Below are 19,998 nucleotides of genomic sequence, written 5' to 3' on the forward strand. Positions count from 1 at the left end.
ACTCTGTAACAACCTATATAGGAAAAGAATCTAAAAAGCAGTAGATATATGTATAAATGATTCACTTTGCTGTATACTTAAAACAAACACAATATTGTAAGTCAACGATCCATCAATAATTTTTTTTAAAAAAAAAGGAAAAGAAAAGGTGGATGGACACAAAAAGACAGAAAACATTAAAAAATTTAAAGAATTATAAATGAGGATACACGACTTCTTTTGACACGAGAATGATGAGAATGTGACCCCTTCCCCAATAACTAAATTACAGTTTCCCGATATTCCTCTTCATAACACCTAATAGTTCCCTTCATAGAACCTATAACAGTGTGAATTATCTATGTATGTATTTTTATTTATTATCTCTCAGTTGCATTTGACAAACCATCCAATGAGGGGGAACATTTGTTCCTGCCCATTGAATATCCAGCACCTAGGATAGTACATGGCATGTAACAGCCACTAAATGATCTGTTAAGTGAATGAACATACAGATTTTAAAATTTTATTTATAAACACAGAATAGCATGCCCAGATGAAAGGTGAAGTCATAGTGTGGCTTTTTATTCAATAACTGTTTTATTGTTTGTTTGCTTGTTTGTTTTTAGGGCTGGAGGTGTGGCATATGGAAGTTCCCAGGCTAAGGGTCAAAGTGGAGCTACAGCTGCTGGCCTATAAGACGGCCACAGCAATGCTAGATCCAAGCCATGCCTGCAACCTACACCACAGCTCACCACAATGCCAGATCCTTAACCCACTGATCAAGGCCAGGGATTGAACCCGCATCCTCACGGATACTAGTCCGGTTTGTTTCCACTGAGCCTCAAGGGGAACTCCCAGTAACTGTTTAATGTAAGCAGAGACAACTCCTTGTTCCCATCCCATCCCCCAGTCTGGGTCAGCAGCACAGTCTTTACTCCCACTGCCTCTCCCCTTCCCCCAAGGAAATAGTTAGGCTATACTGCATTTGTCTGCTTGCTTACTAGACTATGGTCTCTGTAACAGAACCAGCTTTCATTTATCTTTGTCCTAAATGTGTAGCCAGGGATGCAGACACACAGTGACAGAGCACAACTGCACCTGTGAAGCTCTGTCTGACGTGTAGTTCAAGGTCACTCTGCTTGCTTGTGGTTGCTTTTTTCTTTTATTTGACCACTTTATTCACCAAAACTTATCCATGGTTACGCAATGGTGGAACAAACAGAACTGAAAGGCTGGTTCTGCTATTTACACTGGTTACTTCACATTCATTTGACAGCTCTATCATATTTCTGGCACCTGCAGACTTTCCGTCCATCTAGGACCTATGGACCCATATGAAATGAAGGGATATGTATACTGTGTGTGTGTGGTGGGGTCACCAGGTGCTACACACCCACAGAGAAGCCTTTGGAGGTGAATCATTGAACTTTGATGGAAGCTGATTGCTCTTGAGTTTCTAAAGCCAGAAAATCCAGCAGAGTATCTTGGAGAAAAGTTTTAAAGACAGTGCGGGCTTTGGAAAGAATGTCCATGGCAAATGGGGAAAATCAGATATTTCCTTGATTATCATATCATCAGAAGAGCAGTGGAAGCTGCCATACACAGGTAATAGGATCCTAGCATAGAATCAAAAAAAAAAAAAACAAAAAAAAAAACCTAAATTCAAGTCATAGGTAATGAGGGGTAGTGTTAACAATTCAGTCAAAGACAATCTGAGCCAGGACAGCTGTGAATGGGAGAAGCAGTATCTGTAAACACTCTTACATGTGATTCCACAAAGTTATCACAACAACCTTTCTGGGCTGTTATCATTTTACAGAGGATGGCACTGAAGCTCAGAGAGGCTTAATAATTTGTCCAAGGTCACATGCTCCTATGTGTCCATTCAGAATTAGAAAGCAAATCTGCAGGCTCCAAATTAATTACTGACACCTCCTCGTTGATGATGGCTCTGGCTGATCTGTCAGGAATGAGTCGTGGTTCCTAGTTCCGAATTAGCTTCTGAGAAAAAGAAATACACAGAGAGAGAGATTGAGAAAGATTAAAAAAAAAAAGAGGAAAAGAGAAAGAGGAAGGAAGAACGAGTGAAAGAGACACAGAGTAAGAGCAAAAGAGTAGCAAAGAGAGAGGAAGGAAAAGGGAGGGAAGAAGGAAGGAGAAAAAGAAGAGAGGGAAGGAGAAAAGGAACAGAAGAAAGAAAGAAAGAAAAGAAAAGAAAAGGAAAGAAAAGGAAAAGAAAAGAAAGAGAGAAGGAAGGAAGGAAGAAAGAAAGAAAAAATAGTAAGGGAGGGAGGGAAAGTTTCTGATTCTATGCCAGCCCTACTGAAAAAGGATCTTCATGGCTGTGACCTGTGACTTCATATTTAAAAGCTCTCTCTCCAGGTGGTTCTAATCCCCAAGGGCAGAGGACTACAGGCAGGGGGCGGGCTCTTGCTCTGGCGGTGGTGTTTAACTTGTGACTTCTAATATCCCTTCCAAGTTCCTGGGGTGTGTGCCCCAAGTTTCTCTGCTTGTTGGTGCTCAGAGTGAACTCTCCTCATAATGATCTAAGGAAAAGTACTAAAGATACACCCCACCACACTTTATTAACTCTGAAGTACATTCCTTTCTTTGCCTTTCAATATGTCTGAATTGAGCTGTGCCCGACAAGTGATGATGACGTCAGGCAGCTTCCGTCAGCCCAGCAGCAGATGTCACTGCGTGCGCTCCTGTGAACTTGGCTGTTATTCCTAGTGGTGCAGCTGGATGAGGACAGCTTTCATTATTTCAGGCCATGAACTACTTAAAAACTAATTGTGGAAGGAACACGAAACCCAATTGTTGTTCCACAGGCTTCATTGACAACAGCAGGTAAGATCAAGAAAGCATCAGCAATAAAGCTTGAAGGAAAATCTCAGAGATAACAGTGTCCTCTTTTAAGAAATAAGGTACTAAAAATGAGTGAAATACTAGTACATGCTACAACACGGATGAACCCTGAAAACACTATGCTAAGTGAAAGAAGCAAGTCACAAAAAAACATGTAAGATTCCATTTCTAATAAACCTCCAGAAGAGGCACATCCACAGAGGCAGAAAGTAGATTCATGGCTGTATAAGACAAGGGAAATGAGGCATTCCTTTGTGGCACAGTGGTTTAAGGATCCAGCATAGCATTGTCACAGTAGTGGCTTAGGTTGCTGCTATGGTACAGGTTCGATCTCTGGCCTAGGAACTTCGGCATGTGGAAGGTGTGCCCCCCCCCAAATAAAAATAAATAAAAAAGACTAGGGAAATGAGAAATGAGAGGGAGGCAGGGAAGGACTACTAATGGGTAATGGTTTTATTGGGGGGGGTTGAAAATGTCCTAAAACTGACTGTGATGATAGTTACACAACTCTGTGAATGTACTAAAAACTATTAAATTGTATACTTCAAATGGGTGAAATATATGGTATATAAGTTATATCTCAATACAACTGTTTTTTAAAAAACCTATGGTGGGGGAAGGAAGAAGAAAAATATAGCATCAAAAATTCTCTGGTAGACAAAGAGGAGAATAGATAAGGAAAACTCCAGAATTGAATGATCTTGAGTCAAAAGTGATTCAGAAAAAGGCAGAAGCTGAAGATGAAAATTTTTATAAATATCTGAACATTTACTTTACTTTTATAACACAAGAGTGATATTATAAAAATATAATCAGAATAAATGAGCTCTTTCAATAAGTCCAAAATTTTAATTGATAAGAAAGCATTAGGTTATCATTCCTTTGGCAGCATTTTCTTTTCTTTCTTAATGGCACCTAAAATAAAGTGTCTCTTAAAATCATCAGCTTCTTAAAGTGATAAAATATAGTATTTGAGCCTCACTACTCGAGGCTGGTTTTTCTAGTCAATGACTAGCTGTGAAATACTGGATATATCCCTTACCTTCTCTGTTCCTGAGCTTTCATAGCTCTATGGGGTTTCTAAGGATCCTCTTGGCTCTGTTCTAGTTCTAATTTAAATTTTTATTCATGCCTGGTAGGAAGTTAACCATTCATTAGATCTTACACCAGACCTCAGATTTGAAAAAGGAGGGAAAGAGGAAACTATCACATCCATCTAAATCTCTCTCCTTCTGAAAGGAATAAGCAGGAAGAGAAAAGTAAAATGATCTCCTGTACTTCTCTCTGATGATCTGTAGCTTCATTTCTTTTTCTTTTTAGGGCTGCACTTGCAGCATATGGCAAGTCCCAGGCTAGGGGCTGAATCAGAACTACAGCTGCCAGCCTACACCACAATCACCAGATCCAAGCCGCATCTGTGACCTACACCACAGCTCACAGCTACGCTGGATCATCAACCCACTGAAAGCGGCCAGGGATTGAACTCACATCTTCATGGATACTAGTTGGGTTCATTTCTGCTGCACTACAAAGGGAACTCCTGTAAGTTCATTTCTTAATCCTTTCCTAATCCCAGATTCCCAGAGATCTGGTGGTGAATGGAATAAGGTAGTAAGAGGGGAAATGCTAGGCCTGGGCTCAAATGTGTTCCCCATGGCAGCCAATGGCCTGAGCAGCAGCTTTGGCCTCTGGGTGAGCTCTCCTTGGCACATAATTGTCCAGCCTGCAGGTTGCTTCCTGATGATCTGTGTACAGGGCACCGGACAGGACAACTGAAGGGCTAACCCCAGAGGGAGCTCACACAGAGACAGGACTTTCAACAGCAGAAACACAAGGGAAGAAGAGAATGGCTTATGAGCTCAATCAGAGAAGGTAACTTTTTTTAGTAGGTTGGAGATTCATTTCGGTTACCAGACTTGATTCAAGATGATTTTTTTTCTAAGATGCAAAGGCCTGTGTTTAGTGACCACTCTTCAAAATAAGTGAGAAGTTGGAAATGCCTAAATGTCCACCAGCGGAGAGATATTAAATAAAACCTGGAATATCCATATTATTAAATAGTATACACACCCTAATGTATTCGTGGAAAGTTTGTAACACTATAAGGAAAGGTTTGGATTCCACCATCTAACAGAAAAACTAGAAAAAGTAAAATATATTACGTTCTCCATTATATAAGGAGAACACTGTCTAGAAAGGAAATATGCCAAGATCTGATCATCTCAGATTGGTATAGTTCTGAGTGATCTATTTCTGATTCTGCATTCCCGTTCTTTCATGACTGTGCAATACCGTTTTCTATCGTGACAATTAATTCTATATAACTATAAATTTTTTATTATAAAAAATAAGATATGTTCATTACAGGGGTTCCGTCATGGCGCAGTGGTTAACGAATCCGACTAGGAACCATGAGGTTGCGGGTTCGGTCCCTGCCCTTGCTCAGTGGGTTAACGATCTGGCGTTGCCATGAGCTGTGGTATAGGTTGCAGACGCAGCTCGGATCCCGCATTGCTGTGGCTCTGGCATAGGCGGGTGGCTACAGCTCTGATTCAACCCCTAGCCTGGGAACCTCCATATGCCGCGGGAGTGGCCCAAGAAATAGCAAAAAAGACAACAACAACAACAAAAAGATATGTTCATTACAGAAAATGTAGGGAAAAAGAGGAAGGTATAAATCTGCCAGACTGAACAAAGAAATGAGTCATAAAGCATGACAGCAATAGTATATATTTTCCTAGCCATTGTGGATTGATTACATAACACACACACACACACACACACACACACACACACAGAGATTTGTAATAGAATGAACCACTGTGAGGTCTACCCAGCCAGGAATTCTACTTTCTTAGAACTGGTGGCGACACATGCAACACTGGGATGTTTTAGCCATAGTTTTCATAAGAAGTAACCCTATCCCTTTCATCATAGCCGACTGAACCAAGAGTAAAAACTTCACTCAGGTTGGACAGATCATATATTTTTTTTCTCCAGGAAATTAAAGCTGGCAATACCAAGGTACTGGGGAAGATAGGCAGCTGGCTGAAACACTGGCCTGGGGCAGTGACTCTACTCAGTGGGAGAGGCAAGAGGAGATGGGCCTCTAATGATGGTGAGAAGAGCACCTGTGGTTCCTAATAACTCCTTCCTTCCTGTATCTTCCTGATGGACAATATTTCCCCCTCAGTTCTCAGTGAATACACCCACAGCTTGTAGCCAGAAGTGTTTTAATTAAGATGCCCCATATACTATTTTGTAACTGACTTTCTTCAGTGGAATATTTAGATGATTTCATTTCCTTTACAGTCAACATTGCCATGAACATCCTTATATGTAAATCTTTTGTGAACAATTTTTCCTAAAATAACTTGTCTTCTGATATATATTGATCATTTGCTTTTAAGAAGTTTTATTAATATACAATCAACTGTAATAGAGTCCAATAAATATTACTATATGATTTTAATGTGAAGTAAAAAGGTGACATAAACTTGTAGTGGCTTATAAGATTCTCTAACACCCACTCTCTTATAAGGGAGCCTAATAAATCCTGTCACTTTAATTGAATAAGTTGTTTTAAAATCAGATCAATTCAAGTTAACATGTTTATTTCTGTTAGTCAAAGATCATGGCAAGGGTGTCCCCCCCCCCAAAAAAAATAAGTTCATTGTGAAATTTAAAAATAACTTAGAGAAGAAATACAGATGTCAATAGGCACATGAAAAGATGCTCAACATCGTTATTAGAAAAATGCAAATCAAAACTACAACGATGTATCACCTCACACTAGTCAGAATCACCATCATTAATAAGTCTACAAGTAAATGCTTGAGAGGGTGTGGAGAAAAGGGAACCCTCTGGCACTGTTAGTAGGAATATAAATTGGTATAGCCGCTATGGAAAATAGTATGTAGGTTCCTCAGAAAACTAAAAACAGAATTACTAAAAATAGAATATGATTCAGCAATCCCACTCCTGGGCTTATATCTAAACAAAACTATAATTTGAAAACATACATTCACCCTATGTTCACAGCAACACTATTCCCAATAGCCAAGGCATGGAAACAACTCAAATGTCTATCAGCAAATAAATGGATAAAGAAGATGTAATATATATATCTCAGCCATAAAAAAAGAATGAAATAATGCCCTTTGCAGCAACATGGATGCAACTAGAGACTTTCATATTAAGTGAAGTAAGTCAGAAAGAGAAAGACAAATACCATGTGATATTACTTATATGTGGAATCTAAAATATGGCACAAATGAACCTATCTACGAAACAGAAACAGACCCACAGACATATAGAACAGACTTGTGGTTGCTGAGGGAATTGAGGGAGGGTTGGCGTAGGAGGTTGGGGTTAGCAGATGTAAGTTATTATAAGGTCCTTCTTATTGTATAGCACAGGGAACTATATTCAATATCCTATGATAAACCATAATGAAAAAGAATTTTTTTTAAAAAAAAAGAAGGTACATATATGTATAATTGAATCATTTTGCTGGGTATCAGAAATTAATACAATGTTATAAATCAACTACACTTTAATAATTTTTTTTAAACTTTTCTTTTTATGGCTGTACTTGGAACATATGGAAGTTCCCAGGCTAGGGGTCAAAATAGAGCTGCAGCTAAAGCCTATGCCACAGCCATGGCACAACCAGATCCAAGCTACATCTATGACCTACACCTCAGCCTGAGGCAGTACCAGATCCTTAACCCACTGAGCGAGGCCAGGGATTGAACCTGCATCTTCACGGAGACTATGTTGGGTCCTTAATCCACTGAGCCACGATGGCAACTCCAAAAATTTTAAAAAATAACTTAGACAAATCTGAACAAAGCCAGGTTATAGATTCTGGGAAAATAGATAACATTTTGGAGTTATTAAAGATCATCATAAGTTCCATTCATCAAAGTGTCGTTTTAAGAGCCTTATTTTGGGAATAACCTTGATGTTCACCTTTTGAATCATCTAATACAAAAAATAAGTCATAGTTTGTGTGTGGGACAGTAATACTGCTTTTTTGGAACTATCTTTTTTTTTTTTTTTTGTCTTTTTGCCTTTTCTAGGGCCCCTCCCACAGCATATGGAGGTCCCCAGGCTAGGGGTCCAATCGGAGCTGTAGCCGCTGGCCTACACCACAGCCACAGCAACTTGGGATCCGAGCTGCGTCTGCGACCTACACCACAGCTCATGGCAATGCCAGATCCTTAACCCACTGAGCAAGGCCAGGGATCGAACCAGCAAACTCATGGTTCCTAGTCGGATTCGTTTCCTCTGCGCCACAACGCGAACTTCTTGGAACTATTTTAAATTGACTATTAGCTCTACTAAATATGGATCCCAAGGACCATCTGGCAAGTTTTTTTGATAGGAAAAGAAGGAAATCAGGGAGTTCTTCATAGTCGTGGGTTTCATAAGAGGAAACTGATACTCTTTTGGCGATTATGATAAAGTTTTGAAATAAATTGTCAAAAGAAAAAAGTTTAAAAAAGAAAGGATTATTAGTATCTCTTCAAGACTTTGATTTCAATTCCTTTGGATACACCCAGAAGCAGGATTAGTGGATAATAGCGTAGTTCTATTTTTCAATTTTTTGGAGGAGCCTCCATACTGTTTGACACAGCAACTGAGACATTTCACATTCCCACTAACAGTGTACGGGGTACTGATTTCTCCATATCCCAGCCAACACTTACTGTTTTTTGATAATAGCCATCCAAACAGGTGTGAGGTGGTATCTCATTGTGGTTTGGATTCACAATAGCCAAGATATTAAAAATCTCGGCTAAGACACCTAAATGTCTATCATGAGATGAATGGAGAAAGAACATGTGAGATCCACATAAAATGGGATGTTATTCAGGCTTAACAAAGAAAAAAAACGTTTGTGCAATATGTGGCAATGTGGACACACCTTGCGGGCATTATGCTAATGGAAATAATCCAGTCACAGAAGGACAAGTCATGCATGCTTCCAATCACATCATGCATCTGAAACAGTCAGACTCATAGAATTAGAAAGTAGATGGGGAGTTCCCGTCGTGGCGCAGTGGTTAACGAATCCGACTAGGAACCATGAGGTTGCGGGTTCAGTCCCTGCCCTTGCTCAGTGGGTTAAGGAACCAGCGTTGCCGTGAGCTGTGGTGTAGGTTGCAGACACGGCTTGGATCCCGCGTTGCTGTGGCTCTGGCGTAGGCCAATGGCTACAGCTCTGATTCGACCCCTAGCTGGGGAACCTCCATATGCCGCGGGAGCAGCCCCAAAAAATAGCAAAAAGACAAAAAAAAAAAAAAATAGAAAGTAGATGGTAGTCTTCTGGGGGCTGGGGCGAGAGGGAAATGAGGAGCTGCTAATCAATAAGCCTCAAGTTTCAATTTTGCAAAATGAACAAGTTCTAAAGATCTGCTATGCAACACTGTACCTGTATTAACACAACACTATTACACACTTAAAAACTGGTAAAACTGCTCAGGGGGTAGAGCTCATGTGAAGTGTTCTCACCACAATAAAATAAATTTTTTAAAAAGGAAGCTTAAAATGACGTAAAGAACAAAATCTTGGGAAGGTAGGACAAGGTACTTCCATGCTCCAGCCTATGTTGCTTAGTTGCATCAGTGATCCCGTTCAAATCATGTTCCCTTAAGACAACAGTCTTTGCTTTCCTCACCCAGCCCCCTTCCCCTCCAGTGGCCTCTCTTGAAAAATCATCCTCATCCACAGATGGTCAACATTATGATGGAATTTTGTTTTCCTCTCATGTGAATTTGGAGCTGACAGAAGCTTCTCTGCTCCTTGCTGGGACCTGCTGACAAACACGCTGGCCCCAGAACTCTCTGTGACGTCAGGGTGATGCTCTGAGGTTCCTGTTGGTACCTTCTGCCGAGCCTTGGGGCCCAGCGGACAAGCACTAACGAGAACTTGGAGTTCAGAGTTTGTCACTGCCCCTTGCAAAACCAATGTGACCTGAGGTGGATGACTGAACCCTCCTCTGTCTTCTCCTCCATTAGAACAGGACCGGGTCTGGTTGTAACACAGGGAACAGGGAATGGGTTAGCAATATCATATTCCCTGAGGAAGTAGTGGGGAAGGAGCTGCCAAAAAAGGACCTCGTTTACAAATGAAGGGGGGTTGCACTCGAAAGTCTCCAAGGGCACTTCATGGCTGACATTCTAGTATGCAACGATGAATCAACCCTGAAACTTGCACGGAGGCAGTCATACTAAGGAATATGCAGTGTCTGGGGAGAAGTGAGATATTTGCCATGAAAAATGGAATGTCCCCAGAGACTGGGGGGGAGGAGACGAGAAGCAACCCAGAAGCCCTCCATGTCTAATCAAGTTATTCACCTTATGACAGTATATCCCCCTCCTCCAGCAAAAATGGTTATCATCAAAAATTTCATTGACAAAGGACACAGGTATCTTAGACATGACAGTGGTAGATCTTTTCTGGAAATGTTCCACCTTGGTTTTTTGTTTTTTTTTTTTTTTTTCCTTTTTTCTTTTTATGGGTGATTTACTCTGTTTACAAATCCTAGATAAAAAAGGAATGATGACTTCGACTCTTCTATTTACATAGCATTGATGTGCTTTTGACATTTCTAAGAGTTACACATTCTTGTTCCTGGGTTGTTGGGTTGATTCGTTTTTTAAGGGATATCAGAAGTTTGTACTGGAACACAGTAAGGGCTCACAGACCTTACAGTTTTGATACCAAAGGTCACGCTTTGGATTAGGTGCTGGGGGAGGCCCAAGCCTTTAGACCACAGGAACAAACACAACAGCATTTTTCCAGGAGCCAAATTAATGGGAAACATGGCAAAGAAGATGAAGCTGGGAGACATTTTTGTGGCTGTCTTAAGGACATAGAGTCATGAAGCATAAAAGGCCTCAGAGGGATTCCCCCATCTTTCTTCCCAGCTGCAGAAACATCCTCCCGGGCTTGTTTTGGAATCTGAGACCAAAGACTCTTGGTGAGAATGCCAAAGGTCTGCTCTTGGTGCAGCTACCTGCTTCCTGACTGCCTGAGCAAATACGGATGGGCCCTGCACCTCTGTTGCTTCTGGGACAGTACCCTCCAGCCTCCCAGAGATGGTCTCAGATTGCCTCAACAGCTCCTGACCCAGAGTTGGGCCCAGATCTCAGATGTTCCAACCTGCAGGCTGAGATGCCAGACCTGGCATGGGGGACCACCTGCCTGGGGCCACGGGCTACCCTCAAGAAAACAGGGTGTGTGAGGCCCTGGAGTTCTGGCCCCAAGCTGAGGCTGGAGGCCAGGGAGATTCTGTAGCTTTTGCATGTACTCCTACCCAAGTGCCCTAGAGATTTACACAGAAAGTACTCTGTCCCAAATTGGAGGATGAAGTGTGAACTGGAGTCTCCACATCCACCCGGCCACTCTATACTGACTGCCCAGTCTGGGATATGCCAACGCCTTCTCGTTACCCTCAGCCAGTCATTTTCAAACCTCTTATAGCAGTAGAATCTAACTTTCCAAAACCTGACATAAACATCCCCTCTGAAGACAGATGAAAGAGGGACCAAGAGACTGCATCCATCATCTCCTCACCCCACCCCTATCCGCTATTCCGATACACAGCTTGCTATCCCCTGAGGCCTAGCCACAGATCCCTTAAGCTCGGAGAAACATACTTGAAAATCACAGCATAAGGATTTTTATAAACAACTTAAAGCCCTTTTTTTCTTTTTCTCATTCACAGAAACACCAGATCCAAGGTGCATCTGCAACCTATACCACAGCTTGCAGCAATGCTGGATCCTTAACCCATTCAGTGAGACCAGGAATCAAACCGGCACCCTCGCAGATGCTGTGCTGGGTTCTTAACCTGCTGGAGCCACAGGGGGAACTAATTTAAAACTTTTTTCAAAATCCAATCTCAAAATCACTAATTTTCAGCAGGAAAAGAACATTAAGCACATTTCCAGGTCATCAGCATCGGAATGCATTCAACAAGCATTTTTGGAATAGGGAGCAGTCAGGCACTGGGCTAGGTGGTGGGATGAGGTGAGAAATAAGACACAATTCTAACACTGAACAGCTCTTACTGCCTAGTGGCCTTGGGAAAGCCACTTACATCTCTCTGAGTCCCTGTGGTTTTACGTCCTTGTGAAGGGAAACGTGCTACTGATGTGAGAGGTAATGATTAGTGTCATCTGGAATCTCTTCATTTTCTGCTAAAAGAAGCTGAATTGCAGAGAAGGGTATCAGACTCAACTTCTGGGCTCCTGGCTTCCAAATGAGTGTGGTTTCAGATTCCCTGGTTGCAGAGTATGGGACAAGTCAGTGAGGGGACACGGATGAGAATGGCACAGCGACAGTAGTGGTGCCTGAGTCTTCTGACCCAGTAGTGAAGATACTGAATCTTAGATGACGGTGTGACAGGACTCCACAGGTAGGCTCCCAGAACCTAGCAGACACGATGCTGTCAAATGAAATATACCCGCCTGATAGACACTGAGTTCCTATTACATACAGATAACATTCCCTTCTACCTTCCAAACGTTCCCTGGTAATATCATATTTCACCATCCTCCTGTGGACTTGGGTACATAGGAGTTGTCCAAACCTTCAGAGATGAAGAAACTGATTTCAGAGATGGGAGCTGACTTGCTCAAGGTCAGACTTTGGGTACACTGCAGAGCCTGGACATTTTGATTAAGTCAGGAGCCTCGAGCCGCTATTCTAGCTGAGTAACATATTGACTTAGAGACAGGCATGGGTCTGAACTTTAGTCTGGGGGTGTGAAGATGTGGTAGCTTTATGAGAATTAAAGAAGAAAGGAAGTTGCTATTGACTGAGTATATGCCATCATATCAAAGTGAAGCACAGTTGCCTCGCAGATCTTTTCTGTAGACTGGGGAAGACAGGCATGTCAAGATGTAAATAGTATCTAGAGTGATGAGTCCTATACCAGAGATACACACAGGAGCTTGAGTGATGGTAGCAACCGGATGGTAGATGTGTTCTATTCCCAACTCTCTGGTGAGGCAACTGAGCTTAAAGATGTGAAGTAACCAGCTCCAGGTTGTGCAACCAGTACATGGAAGGAGCACGTGTTGAACTCCAATCACTGTGACTCCAAAGCCCTTGCTCTTTGGACTTCAGCCAGCTGCCCTGAGCTTCAGGGAAGAGTATCTACAGGCATGCTGGATGGATGGGGTGGGCATAATATTATTTCTTTTTTGTGTTATTTATGTGGTGCCATGATATTTATCTAGAGGCTTTCATCTGAGAGATGGGAAGTGTTTTATAAACAGGTTCTTATTATTGTCTCTCTCCCTTTCCACTCCTCCACCTGAGTCCTTGGGACCCAGAGAGGTTGCCAGGGATGACCAAGGTCACAAGTATGGACAGGTGTATATGTGATGGTGGTTCCCCACGTGTGGACACAGCTGTGTTTGGCTGTGTTTGGCGATAACAGCAATAATCTCTTCCTTTGCATATCTCTCTGTTGTTTACTAACCTCTTTCATGTTCAACTTTCATTTGATCCTCACATCAGTCATGTGAAATAGCAGAGCAAGCATCAGTTTACAGAGGAGGAAACCAAGGCCCAGAGGGGTCACGTCACTTGTTTAAAGACACACGGTTTGTCATAGGAAAATGAGGGTTCAAACTCAGATCTGCTAATTCACATGAAAGCAGTGCTGCATAGTGGGTCAGAGGCTGGACTTAGGAATTAGGCAGACCTGAGACTGAGCTGTGCATCTGTTATATACCTTCAAATCTGCCTGCCTCAAATAGTGGACATCTCACTGATTCTGTTTCTTCGTCTGTGAAATGGGCGAGATAATTATTCCTACCCCCAGTGAGCTGGGAAGAATCTGCATGAGAATTATATATAAAGCATAAAGAACTTGTCATAATGTCTAGCACATAGGGAGTTCTCCATAAATCGCAGCTAAATGAAGACCCCAACCAAAGTCCCCCTCCACTATAAACACTGCAGGGAAGGAACAGAGCTTGTGTGCACTGGAGAGGGTCTTCTCGGAGGCAAGTCAACATGTGGCATTTACCTGCAACTGTCCCCCAAGTTGAGGCGCCATCCTCCGCATGGGGTGCATTCTCAGGCATTCTCACCTGTCTCCAGCTGTGGCAGCCCCACTCTGCCCGGGAGAAGAGCAGCAAACCTGCGTCCTCAGGTGCTCTCCTCCTAGCTCCCCCACCAGGGGATACAGCCAAAGAAAACCAAAGTACTCTGTTTGTTTTCTAAGCCAGAGCCAGGAGCGATTCCCGATTCCCGTAAGTCATGCCTGGCTTAATGGGGCTGTGTCTGGGCCTTGCCTGTAAGCCAGGCTCTGGCAGAGTCAGAAGGCCTCTCTCCTGCCTCGCCCCACTGCAGGCAGTGGCATTTGCTTAAGGTGACTCAAAGTCGGGGCCAAGGGGGTGGAGATGGCAGGAGGCTGGGTTCTGGTTCTCTCTACGTTGACTCATCGTGTGACCCTGGATGTGTCCCTATCCCCACTCTGGGACTCCATTTCTCCACATTCACCTGCAGGCAACTTCTAAATCCAGTGACTATCCCACCTGGGGAGCTTTTAAAACATGAATACCTGGGCCCAATCGATCTCCCATAAATTCTTCAAATTGGTCTGGGATGGGGTCTGGGCAATAGTAAATTTAAAAGCTTAATAGATAATTCCAGTAGGCAGCCAGGGTCTAGGTCCATGGCCCTACATGAATTCTTAGAGGCCTGTAAACTCCATCACTTCAAGACTCTATGAAAGAGGCAAAGGAACAGGAGAGAATTCTAGAAGAGGAAAAACCTAATGGCTCCTGGTCTTTAAGATGCCATCTAATCAACATGCCTCCTTGAGCAGATGGGTAAATGGGGGGCCCGGGAAAAAGGGATGAGTCTAAAGCCTTCCAGTGAGTCACTGGCAGCCTGGTCTAAACCTGGGTCTCCTGAGTCACATCACGAATCACAACATACAGATAATAAAAGGATTCAAGGAAGGGAGAAGAGGAAGCTGAACACAAGGGAAAAAAGGAAGCAGACAGAGAAAGGCAAATTTTAAAAGGAAGAAGAAGAGAAGGAAATAAAAGGAAAGACTAAAAGGCAAGGGAAGAGAAGAGGGGATGAGCAGAGGAGGAAGAAAAAGAGGAAGAAAAGCCCGAAGTCAGGCACAGGCCACTCAGAGAGCTCCCAGTGAGTCAGGGCAGCTCTGAGCCACTCTTGGCTGTACAGCGCGTATTCAGCAAATGCAACCCAGGCAAGAGCTCCCTCCCAGCTGGGGCCCCAGGCTGGGGGCGGAGCCTGCGTGGGGGCGGTCTGACTCACAGCTGCTGCTTCCTTACCCTGCTCCAGCCTCTTGCTCAATCCAGGCAGCAGGCAAGAGGGATGCTCTTTTGCAAGGTGATCCCAGCTCAGAGGGCCCTGCAACCTTTACAGAAGAGAAGGGCTACAGAGGTCGGGAACAGATGGGGCAGAAGACCTGGTGCTCCTGCCATGATGACCAGCTGGGCAGCTCTGAAAGAGGCCTACTCCTGGACCTAACCTGTGTGAGGCCTGCTTCCTCTGGAATCCCTTCCCCACAGATGCTACCTAGCATGGCACTGGACATCGGGTCCTGAAGAGCTCTTTAAGCACCACTCCCTTCTAGACTTTTTACATGACCTGCGAGCAGAAGTTTCCTACCTCCAACCTTGGCTTATGATGTGCTCCCTTTCCAGCCAATTGACACTATACACATCTTTGAAAATCCCAATTTAAAAACTTCCATATGAAATGTCTGGGTTTTGTTTGCTTGTTACTATGAAGGTAGTCTCTCTCTCTCTCTCTTTTTTTTTTTTTTTTGGTCTTTTTGTCTTTTCTAGGGCTGCACCTGCAGCATATGGAGGTTTCTAGGCTAGGGGTCTAATTGGAGCTGTAGCCACTGGCCTACACCACAGCCACAGCAACTCCAGATCCAAGCCGCATCTATGATCTACACCACAGCTCACAGCAACGCTGGACCCTTAACCCACTGAGCGAGGCCAGGGATCGAACCCACAACCTCATGGTTCCTAGTTGGATTCATTAACCACTGAGCACTGATGGGAACTCCTTCCTAGTCTTCTTTTTTTTTAAATTGAAGTATAACTGATCTACAATGGTGTGTTAGTTTCAGATACACAGCAAAGTGATTCAGATTTTATATATATTTTTTCATGATGATTTCCTTTATAGGTTAGTATAAGATATTGAATATTGTTCTCTGTGTCAAATAGTAAATCCTTACTGCTTATCTATTTTATGTATAGTAGTTTTTTGTTAATCTCATACTCCCAATTTATCCCTCCACCTTTCTTCTTGGGTAACTATAGATTTGTTTTCTCTGTCTGGAAGTCTGTTTCTTCTGTATATTTGTGTATTCATTTGTATTATCATACAGGTGATATCATGTGGTATTTATCTTTGACTTCCTTCACTTAATATGGTATTCTTTAGATCCATCCATGTTGTTGCAAATGGAAATCTCTTATCTATGTATCTATCTATAAATATATATGCCACATTTTCTTAAGCCAATTGTCTGTTGATGGGCACCTGGGTTGTTTCCATGTCTTGACTATCGTAAATAGTTCTGCTATAAACAGTGAGGGGCATGTATGTTTTTTAATTAGAGTTTTCCTCTTCTCCAGATATATGCCCAGGAATGGGACTGCTGGATCATGTGGTAGCTCTATCAAGTGTCCCTGTTTAAACTCTACTCCCACAAAGCAGCCCACCAAGATATCCACAGTCAGAATCATTTCTTTAATCTTATATAAATCCACATCAAGTGTCCTGTCCCTCTTCTGCAACATTTAGCACCCTGGACTTTTCACATCCAGACCACAAAATTGAAAGTTCCTAGGTGACCAGATTTATATCCATACAACCTTTCTTGAGGATAAGGTGTAGCTCAGACAGATCTGGGTTTCAATCTAGGACCTGATTCCTGCCATACCTGTGCTTTGAGGCACAACACATTCATCTGTAAGACAAGGCTCTCAGTTCTCACCTCCTTGTTGTGAACATCTTTATCAGAAGTATGGATGAGAAGATTAGGAGAGAAGTAAGAGAAAACAGGAACAAATCTTGCAACCTGAAGCCACAAAAGTGCTGTTATGAGGGGGAAGAGGGAGAGAGTGGGATGGACTGGGAGTTTGGGGTTAGTAGATGCAAACTGTTACATTTAGAACGGATAAGCAATGAGGTCCTGCTTGATAGCACAGGGAACGATATCCAATCTCTTGGGATAGACCATAATAGAAAACAAGAAATATATACACACATACTTATAAGATACATAAACATACATATATATGCATACACATATATAACATATAGGAAAGGGAATGCATGACTGGGTCACGTTGCTATACAGCAAAAATTGGCACAACACTGTAAATTGATTATACCTTAATAAAAATGCATAAAAATGTAAAAAATCCCATTTAATGCATACACAGAAAAGATTCTGTGATGTTCTTTCACTGATAGGGAAGCTGAGGCTGGCAGATCTAAAACAACTGCATACTTAAGACCTCATCCCCCCTCCCAATAGTCCCATGAGATAGGCAGGAATTCCTGCCCCTAAAAATGGAAAAATATCCTACCCAGTATAGGGAAGCTTGGGACAAGAACAAGGTCAGACTAGAACTTGGACCTTCCTGACCTCTAAGATGCCTTGCTCTCACTCTGTGGCTCTGTTGCCTGCCAGGAAGAGAAGCAGGCTTGGCCGCATAGTTGGTGGATGTCGGCCTTGGGGCACAATGGGACCTAACCTCGGGTCTAGAGGAAGCGGAACACACTCAGGGAAACCCCGCCTGCTCTGCCTTTCACAAGAAGCCAGGATGTGGTGCGGGAGAGGAGAAGGGGCATTCCAAGGGTCTTGTAGAAACCTTTGGGAAAACATTTATTTGGTTTCATCATCCCAAGGAGATTCTCAATTGTGGTGATGCGCAAACATTAGTAGACATGGAATCACTTGGGGAGTGTGTAAAAAATAAAGATTCCCAGAAATTCTGATTCAGTTGCTTTGGGGTCAACACAGTAATGTGCATTATTAACATGCTCTCCCTGGTGATTCTGATATAAATGGACCACACATTGCAAAACACTTTAGCCCATCCCCTGGTCTAATTCACTGCTCCCTCCTCTCAGCCTAGCCTGCCCCTCCATCAGAATTCATCTTTTACTGAAACACTGACTAAACCAGTGTGCATAACCCTCTCCCCCTTCTTCTGCCATCGCCCACCATTTCCTCTTGTCTTGTTTTGTCTGGTTCTTAGGCTGGGGTGGGGGTGGGGGTGGGGGGAGTCTCTTGAGAAACAGAATCCTTCCACCTCTGTAAGGTCAGCCCTTGCCCATGAATTTCAAGGCCCTGAAGAGCTCCTTCTTGACCTTTTTAGGGACTTACTTCTATCAGTTACTTCAGTTCTCTTGCTCCAGAATTTCTGCTTCTCCTATATCCCCTTCCACTGGGAAACTAGCCCCAACATCCACATAGTCAGTGGTCCTGATGCAACCCTCAGAGTCTATATCCATTCTGTCCATTCAGTCTTCTCCTCCAGCAATCCTCCACTAAAACACACACACACACACACACACACACACACACACACACACACTCACATGGTAGGCCATAGCAGAACTTGGATTTGAGCCTTTTCATATCACTGTCCCCCCAGCTACATGGCTTTGCCTCATATGTTTGGGTGAAACACCCAACTCAGAGGTCCCAGGAAAGATGGAGATCCGAGGCCTGATGCCCTGAAATTTGGTATCACCAGGGACCAGGTTTGGGTTTGGCCACTTGGGTCCACCATGGGCACAGCAAGTGAGTATACCTGGCCTCTGTAGGACAGTCAAGAGCTTTTTTTGGGGGGGAGGGTATTTTATAGCTCCTTTTGGAAATCCATAAACTATTCATGTCATGAAGATAATGGGACCAATTTTGCTGGGGAGTGGGCAGCCGAGCACAGAGAAGATGGAGGCAGCATCAGAGGACAGAGGCAGAGTTGACGGTTCACCTGGCTGAGTGTCTTAGGAGATACCTAAGCCCAGCTCAGGCAAGTCCCCTTTTTTTGGCCACCCCTGCAGCATGTGGAAGTTCCCAGGCCAGGGACTGAACCTGTGCCACAGCAGCAACCTGAGCCATGGCAGTAACAAGGCCAGATACTTAACCTTTTGTGCCACAAGGGAACACCCCCATTTTAAGGATCAAGTTTTTCCTCCTTTCCTTTTTTTTTTTTCTTTCTTCTTTCATTGTTTTTCTTTTTCTTTTTTTTTCTTTTTTTTTTTTTAGTGGTCTGCTGGTTTGAGGAAGATTCTGTGAATCAGCAGACATGTCAGGGAAGAGACCAGAGAGTCTACTTTGACTGATCAATAACCAGTCTTACTTTATTTTTGTTCCCAAATGAAAAATAAAATAAAAAAGATGCAACTTCAGATGTTTACAGCATTCACCCCCAAAGAACCCTAGATGAGGTGATGAAGTCCAGAGAGCACTGGGCCAGGTGTCAGTGCTGATTTTCCTGCACTTTTCACTTCTGGATCTCAGCTTCCCTCATCTGTGATATCCCCACTGTCCCCAGCAGATATTTACTGAGCAGCAACTATGTACAGGGCACATTGTTAGGCCCTGAGATGGAATGGGAAGTGCATGTGAGAGAAAGTGTCTGCCCTCAAAATGCTTATAAGCATACAGCTCTGAAATGCAGTAGAAAGGGTTTTGGGTTTAGAATCAGGAAGAATTGAGCCCAAGTCAAATTTCCATCTACCCAGGTTGATGTGCCTTCGGCAAAAGGCTTCAGCTGAGTCTGCTTCTCTATCCAGGAGGTTGTGGTAACAGGTCCTATGGAGCACAGCCCTGGTGCATTGCAGATACTCAACAAAAGTTACAGCCTCTCTTCCCTCTTTTAGAAAATATGGGGAAGTGAAACTTGGGGTGACTTGTCTATTGACTCCTTGACCATGAGCAAAAGTTGAAGATTAGAAAATTGCCATAGAAGAACAGAACAGCAGGCTCCAAAGCATCTCCTACATCGTGTACACAGGTAAGTGGATCTCAAGGTGTAAGGTGCTCAGTGGGTGCTGAATGAATGAATGAATGAATGGTGAAGCTACTAATAGTCAAAGTCC

General features: G+C 43.1%; 1 protein-coding gene across 9 annotated transcripts in view; it reads right to left on the bottom strand.

Moving 5' to 3' along the window:
* The window catches only part of ASTN2 (astrotactin 2), a 915,211-nt gene that overhangs the window by 81,225 nt on the left and 813,988 nt on the right, over positions 1-19,998 (bottom strand). The window lies entirely within an intron of this gene.

This window comes from Sus scrofa, chromosome 1 (genome assembly GCF_000003025.6).
Source record: "Sus scrofa isolate TJ Tabasco breed Duroc chromosome 1, Sscrofa11.1, whole genome shotgun sequence".
NCBI classification, from domain to species: domain Eukaryota; kingdom Metazoa; phylum Chordata; class Mammalia; order Artiodactyla; family Suidae; genus Sus; species Sus scrofa.